Here is an 8,269-nt window from a genome sequence, read left to right as displayed (position 1 = left end):
TCACTTCTGTTAAGAGTTTGACATTTTACTGCTGAGCTTTAAGTCATCATTTATTCCAGGGGTGTCAAACCCGGCCTAGGGTACAGTTTTACCCAGCCCGCACGGGTCAGATCATATTTTTATAACTGGCCAACTGGTATGAGGTCTGCAGATTTACTCCAGTTTAAAAATGTAAATTCAGCCTTGATGATATAAATTTCCTGTTAAGTCATAAATGTGTAAAAGTCAAGAGTAAATATAACTGGATAAAAATGTCAGGAATGTGGGAAAAGAAATTACGACTTCAACCTAAGATTTTGACTTTTTAGGGTCACAATTTCAAATTTCAAGTCATATTTTCACCTTTGAAACTGATGATTTTGACTATTGAGCTCATATTTTGACCTTTTAGACTCACAGTTTGAAGTTTTAAGCCATATTTTCATCTTTTTTACTAATGATTTTGAATTTTATCTCATGTTTTGATAGTCTGACACCCCTGATCTAATCTGACTGCTGCTAACAAAACATTTAGAGAAAACATCTTATCAACTGAAGTCACAATGAAGGTGCAAGTGCATCTCAGAAAATACTGTGGAAAAGTTCACCTTTACATGATGTAATTCAGAATGGAAACATTCAGACCTTCTACAGTCATGGCATTGTCTTACCTTCGTACCTGAAGGTGGTTGAACACAGTCATGTGGAGACAAGGCCGCCCATTAGGAGGGAAAAATGGCCCAGCCAGACTGGGACCAGCAAAATCATGGTCCATTGTAAAGTCAAGCTGTGGTATTTTATATTTAACTGAATCATAGCCACTCTTATCAAAGAAACAGCAATTCTTTGAAAAGGAAATATGCAAAGAGCAGATAAGTTATTTTTGATATTACTAGGTTGAGATGATTTCTGACTTGTCCACTGAGACCTTAAGGAGCAGTGATAGACTTTATACGCTGACGTGGATTGAACAAAGTGGGCTAAAAAGGACAGTAAAGCATGAGATTAACAGTGATTTGATAAATGAATGCACTAATTATGGACCTTAACTGGTTGCAATTAGTGAAGTAATGCTGATGGCCCTTATCAGGATATCACAACCCCAATTCCAAAGAAATTGAGGCACTGTGTAAAATGTAAATAAAAACAATGCAATGATTGTTGGATCTCATGAAACCATTTTTTTCCATAGTGAAATATAAACATATGTGACATTTTAGCATTTAAAAAGTATTAACTCATTTTGAATTTGATTGCAGCAACATATCTCAAAAAAGACAAAACAAAAGGCTGGAAAAGTAAGTGGTACTAATTGAAAACAGCTGGAGGAGCATTTTGCAACTAATTAAGATAATTGGCAACAAGTCAGTCACATGACTGACATGTTGATCTTCAGGCCCTCAGGGGCCATTGCATTAAAACAGGCATGATTCTGTGTTGGACATCCATGCATGGGCTCAGGAACACTTCCAGAAATCATTCTGTCAACACAGTTGGCTGTGCCATCACCAATGACAGTTAAAGCTGGATCATGGAGAGAAGAAGCCATATGTGAACAGGATCCAGAAACACTGCCGTCTGAGGAAACATGGAAAACTGTTCTGTGGTCAGATGACTTAAAAGCAGAAATTCTGTTTGGAAACTACAGATGCTGTGTCCTGTGGACTAAAGAGGAGAAGGACCATCCAGCTTGTTCTCCTGGCTCAGGTCTAAAGCCTGCATCTCTGATGGTATGGGGTTGCATTAGTGCCTATGGCGTGGGCAGCTCTAACACCTGGAAAGGAACTATCAATGCTGAGAAGTAGAGAGAGCTTTTAGAGCAACATATGCTCCCATCCAGACAACGTCTCTGTCAGGGAAGGCCTTGACTATTTCAGTTAGACCATGCTAAACCACATACCACATCCATCACAACAGCATGGCTTCACAGGAGAAGAGTCTGGGTCCTGAACTGGTCTGCCTGCAGTCCAGACCTTTCACCAACAGAAAACATTTAGAGCATCAGAAAAGAACAACTCTAGCAAAGAAGACCCAGGACTGTTGAGCAGCTAGAATCCTAAATCTGGTCTCCTCACCTCCCAGACGTTCACAGACTTGTTAAAAGAAGAGAGGATGCTACATAGTGGTAAACACGGCCCTGTCCCAATTTTTTCTTACGGTATGTTGCTGCCATCAAAGTCAAAATGAGCTAATATTTTCCATGAAATGGTAAAATGTCTCAGTTTCAACATCTGATACAGGTACATCTCAAAAAATTAGAAAATCATGAAAAGTTCTATATTTTTTGTCACTCATTTCAGAAAGTGAAACCCATATATTATATAGACTCATTACACATAGAGTGAAGTATTTCAAGCGTTTATTTCTTGAAATGTTGATGATTATGGCTTACAGATAAGAAAACCTAAAATTCAGTGCCTCAGAAAATTAGAATATTACATAAGATCAATTAAAAAAATGATATTTTAAACATAAATGTCAGGCTTCTGAAAAGTATGTTCATTTCTATGCCTTCAGTACTTGGTTTGGCCTCCTTTTGCATGAATTACTGCATCAATGCGGCGTGGCATGGAGGCGATCAGCCTGTGGCACTGCTCAGGTGTAATGAAGCCCAGGTTGCTTTGATAGCGGCCTTCAGGTCATCTGCATTGTTGGGTCTGGTGTCTCTCATCTTCCATAGATTCTCTATGGGGTTCAGGTCAGAATCAAGCTCAGTAACACCATGGTCATTGAAGCAGCTTTTGGTACCTTTGGCAGTGTGGGCAGGTGCCAAGTCCTGCTGGAAAATGAAATCAGCATCTCCATAAAGCTTGTCAGCAGAAGGAAGCATGAAGGTCTCTAAAATGTCCTGGTAGATGGCTGCGTTGACTGTGGACTTCAGAAAACACAGTGGACCAACACCAGCAGATGCCATGGCAGCCCAAATCATCACTGACTATGGAGACTTCACACTGGACTTCAAGCAACGTGGATTCTGTACCTCTCCTCTCTTCCTCCAGACTCTGGGACCTGGATACAAAATGTACTTTCATCTGAAAAGAGGACTTTGGACCACTGAGACCACAACAGTCAGGTCTTTTTCTCCACAGCCCAGGTAAGACGCTTCTGACATTGTCTCTGGTTCAGGAGTGGATTGACACAAGGAATGCCACATGTGTAGTCCATATCGAGGATTGGTCTGTAGTCCATGTCTACGATTGGTCTGTAGTCCATGTTTAGGATTGGTCTGTAGTCCCTATCGAGGATTGGTCTGTAGTCCATGTCTAGGACTGGTCTGTAGTCCATGTCTAGGTTTGGTCTGTAGTCCATGTCTAGGACTGGTCTGTAGTCTATGTCTAGGTTTGGTCTGTAGTCCATGTCTAGGACTGGTCTGTAGTCCATGTCTAGGATTGGTCTCTAGTCCATGTCTAGGACTGGTAGGTAGTCCATGTCTAGGTTTGTTCTCTAGTCCTTGTCTAGGACTCGTCTGTAGTCCATGTCTAGGACTGGTCTGTAGTCCATGTCTAGGTTTGGTCTGTAGTCCATGTCTAGGATTGGTCTGTAGTCCATGTCTAGGACTGGTCTGTAGTCCATGTCTAGGACTGGTCTGTAGTCCATGTCTAGGTTTGTTCTGTAGTCCATGTCTAGGACTGGTCTGTAGTCCATGTCTATGTTTGGTCTGTAGTCCATGTCTAGGTTTGGTCTGTAGTCCATGTCTAGGACTGGTCTGTAGTCCATGTCTAGGTTTGGTCTGTAGTCCATTTCTAGGACTGGTCTGTAGTCCATGTCTAGGACAGGTCTGTAGTCCATGTCTAGGTTTGATCTGTAGTCCATGTCTGGGACTGGTCTGTAGTCCATGTCTAGGACTGGTCTGTAGTCCATGTCTAGGTTTGTTCTGTAGTCCATGTCTAGGACTGGTCTGTAGTCCATGTCTAGGACTGGTCTGTAGTCCCTGTCTAGGACTGGTCTGTAGTCCATGTCTAGGTTTGGTCTGTAGTCCATGTCTAGGACTGGTCTGTGGTCCATGTCTAGGATTGGTCTGTAGTCCATGTCTAGGTTTGTTCTGTAGTCCATGTTTAGGATTGGTCTGTAGTCCATGTTTAGGATTGGTCTGTAGTCCCTATCGAGGATTGGTCTGTAGTCCATGTCTAGGACTGGTCTGTAGTCCATGTCTAGGTTTGGTCTGTAGTCCATGTCTAGGACTGGTCTGTAGTCTATGTCTAGGTTTGGTCTGTAGTCCATGTCTAGGACTGGTCTGTAGTCCATGTCTATGATTGGTCTGTAGTCCATGTCTGGGACTGGTCTGTAGTCCATGTCTAGGACTGGTCTGTAGTCCATGTCTAGGTTTGGTCTGTAGTCCATGTCTAGGACTGGTCTGTAGTCCATGTCTAGGACTGGTCTCTAGTCCATGTCTAGGACTGGTCTGTAGTTCATGTCTAGGTTTGTTCTCTAGTCCTTGTCTAGGACTCGTCTGTAGTCCATGTCTAGGACTGGTCTGTAGTCCATGTCTAGGTTTGGTCTGTAGTCCATGTCTAGGATTGGTCTGTAGTCCATGTCTAGGACTGGTCTGTAGTCCATGTCTAGGACTGGTCTGTAGTCCATGTCTAGGTTTGTTCTGTAGTCCATGTCTAGGACTGGTCTGTAGTCCATGTCTATGTTTGGTCTGTAGTCCATGTCTAGGTTTGGTCTGTAGTCCATGTCTAGGACTGGTCTGTAGTCCATGTCTAGGTTTGGTCTGTAGTCCATGTCTAGGACTGGTCTGTAGTCCATGTCTAGGACTGGTCTGTAGTCCATGTCTAGGTTTTGTCTGTAGTCCATGTCTACGATTGGTCTGTAGTCCATGTCTAGGTTTGGTCATTAGTCCATGCCTAGGACTGGTCTGTAGTCCATGTGTAGGATTGGTCTGTAGTCCATGTCTAGGACTGGTCTGTAGTCCATGTCTAGGACTGGTCTGTAGTCCATGTCTAGGTTTGGTCTGTAGTCCATGTCTAGGACTGGTCTGTAGTCCATGTCTAGGATTGGTCTGTAGTCCATGTCTAGGTTTGGTCTGTAGTCCATGTCTAGGTTTGTTCTGTAGTCCATGTCTATGTTTGGTCTGTAGTCCATGTCTAGGTTTGGTCTGTAGTCCATGTCTAGGACTGGCCTGTAGTCCATGTCTAGGACTGGTCTGTAGTCCATGTCTAGGTATGGTCTGTAGTCCATGTCTAGGACTGGTCTGTAGTCTATGTCTAGGATTGGTCTGTAGTCCATGTCTAGGTTTGATCTGTAGTCCATGTCTAGGACTGGTCTGTAGTCCATGACTACGTTTGGTCTGTAGTCCATGTCTAGGACTGGTCTGTAGTCCATGTCTAGGACTGGTCTGTAGTCCATTTCTAGGTTTGGTCTGTAGTCTATGTCTAGGACTGGTCTGTAGTCCATGTCTAGGATTGGTCTGTAGTCCATGTCTAGGTTTGGTCTGTAGTCCATGTCTATGTTTGGTCTGTAGTCCATGTCTAGGTTTGGTCTGTAGTCCATGTCTAGGACTGGTCTGTAGTCCATGTCTAGGACTGGTCTGTAGTCCATGTCTAGGACTGGTCTGTAGTCCATGTCTAGGTTTGGTCTGTAGTCCATGTCTAGGACTGGTCTGTAGTCCATGTCTAGGTTTGGTCTGTAGTCCATGTCTAGGACTGGTCTGTAGTCCATGTCTAGGTTTGGTCTGTAGTCCATGTCTAGGTTTGGTCTGTAGTCCATGTCTAGGACTGGTCTGTAGTCCATGTCTAGGTTTGGTCTGTAGTCCATGTCTAGGACTGGTCTGTAGTCCATGTCTAGGTTTGGTCTGTAGTCCATGTCTAGGACTGGTCTGTAGTCCATGTCTAGGACTGGTCTGTAGTCTATAGACTGGTCTGTAGTCCATGTCTAGGTTTGATCTGTAGTCCATGTCTAGGACTGGTCTGTAGTCCATGTCTAGGACTGGTCTGTAGTCCATGTCTGGGACTGGTCTGTAGTCCATATCTAGGTTTGGTCTGTAGTCCATGTCTAGGACTGGTCTGTAGTCCATGTCTAGGTTTGGTCTGTAGTCCATGTCTAGGACTGGTCTGTAGTCCATGTCTAGGTTTGGTCTGTAGTCCATGTCTAGGTTTGGTCTGTAGTCCATGTCTAGGACTGGTCTGTAGTCCATGTCTAGGACTGGTCTGTAGTCCATGTCTAGGTTTGGTCTGTAGTCTATGTCTAGGACTGGTCTGTAGTCCATGTCTAGGATTGGTCTGTAGTCCATGTCTAGGTTTGGTCTGTAGTCCATGTCTATGTTTGGTCTGTAGTCCATGTCTAGGTTTGGTCTGTAGTCCATGTCTAGGACTGGTCTGTAGTCCATGTCTAGGACTGGTCTGTAGTCCATGTCTAGGTTTGGTCTGTAGTCCATGTCTAGGACTGGTCTGTAGTCCATGTCTAGGTTTGGTCTGTAGTCCATGTCTAGGACTGGTCTGTAGTCCATGTCTAGGTTTGGTCTGTAGTCCATGTCTAGGTTTGGTCTGTAGTCCATGTCTAGGACTGGTCTGTAGTCCATGTCTAGGTTTGGTCTGTAGTCCATGTCTAGGTTTTGTCTGTAGTCCATGTCTACGATTGGTCTGTAGTCCATGTCTAGGTTTGGTCATTAGTCCATGTCTAGGACTGGTATGTAGTCCATGTGTAAGATTGGTCTGTAGTCCATGTCTAGGTTTGGTCTGTAGTCCATGTCTAGGACTGGTCTGTAGTCCATGTCTAGGACTGGTCTGTAGTCCATGTCTAGGTTTGGTCTGTAGTCCATGTCTAGGACTGGTCTGTAGTCCATGTCTAGGACTGGTCTGTAGTCCATGTCTAGGATTGGTCTGTAGTCCATGTCTAGGTTTGGTCTGTAGTCCATGTCTATGTTTGGTCTGTAGTCCATGTCTAGGTTTGGTCTGTAGTCTATGTCTAGGACTGGCCTGTAGTCCATGTCTAGGACTGGTCTGTAGTCCATGTCTAGGTTTGGTCTGTAGTCCATGTCTATGTTTGGTCTGTAGTCCATGTCTAGGATTGGTCTGTAGTCCATGTCTAGGTTTGATCTGTAGTCCATGTCTAGGACTGGTCTGTAGTCCATGTCTAGGTTTGGTCTGTAGTCCATGTCTAGGACTGGTCTGTAGTCCATGTCTAAGTTTGGTCTGTAGTCCATGTCTAGGACTGGTCTGTAGTCCATGTCTAGGACTGGTCTGTAGTCCATGTCTAGGACTGGTCTGTAGTCCATGTCTAGGACTGGTCTGTAGTCCATGTCTAGGATTGGTCTGTAGTCCATGTCTAGGTTTGGTCTGTAGTCCATGTCTAGGACTGGTCTGTAGTCCATGTCTAGGATTGGTCTGTAGTCCATGTCTAGGACTGGTCTGTAGTCCATGTCTAGGACTGGTCTGTAGTCCATGTCTAGGTTTGGTCTGTAGTCCATGTCTAGGACTGGTCTGTAGTCCATGTCTAGGACTGGTCTGTAGTCCATGTCTAGGATTGGTCTGTAGTCCATGTCTAGGACTGGTCTGTAGTCCATGTCTAGGTTTGGTCTGTAGTCCATGTCTAGGACTGGTCTGTAGTCCATGTCTAGGACTGGTCTGTAGTCCATGTCTAGGTTTGGTCTGTAGTCCATGTCTAGGATTGGTCTGTAGTCCATGTCTAGGACTGGTCTGTAGTCCATGTCTAGGTTTGATCTGTAGTCCATGTCTAGGACTGGTCTGTAGTCCATGTCTAGGTTTGGTCTGTAGTCCATGTCTAGGACTGGTCTGTAGTCCATGTCTAGGTTTGGTCTGTAGTCCATGTCTAGGATTGGTCTGTAGTCCATGTCTAGGTTTGGTCTGTAGTCCATGTCTAGGTTTGGTCTGTAGTCCATGTCTAGGTTTGGTCTGTAGTCCATGTCTAGGACTGGTCTGTAGTCCATGTCTAGGACTGGTCTGTAGTCCATGTCTAGGTTTGGTCTGTAGTCCATGTCTAGGATTGGTCTGTAGTCCATGTCTAGGTTTGGTCTGTAGTCCATGTCTAGGACTGGTCTGTAGTCCATGTCTAGGACTGGTCTGTAGTCCATGTCTAGGTTTGGTCTGTAGTCCATGTCTAGGACTGGTCTGTAGTCCATGTCTAGGACTGGTCTGTAGTCCATGTCTAGGTTTGATCTGTAGTCCATGTCTAGGACTGGTCTGTAGTCCATGTCTAGGTTTGGTCTGTAGTCCATGTCTAGGACTGGTCTGTAGTCCATGTCTAGGTTTGTTCTGTAGTCCATGTCTAGGATTGGTCTGTAGTCCATGTCAAGGTTTGGTTTGTAGTCCATGTCTAGGTTTGGTCTGTA

Source organism: Cheilinus undulatus, linkage group 2 (genome assembly GCF_018320785.1).
Source record: "Cheilinus undulatus linkage group 2, ASM1832078v1, whole genome shotgun sequence".
NCBI classification, from domain to species: Eukaryota; Metazoa; Chordata; class Actinopteri; order Labriformes; family Labridae; genus Cheilinus; species Cheilinus undulatus.
The sequence above is the reverse complement of the archived record's forward strand: the minus strand, read 5'-3'. Positions refer to the sequence as shown.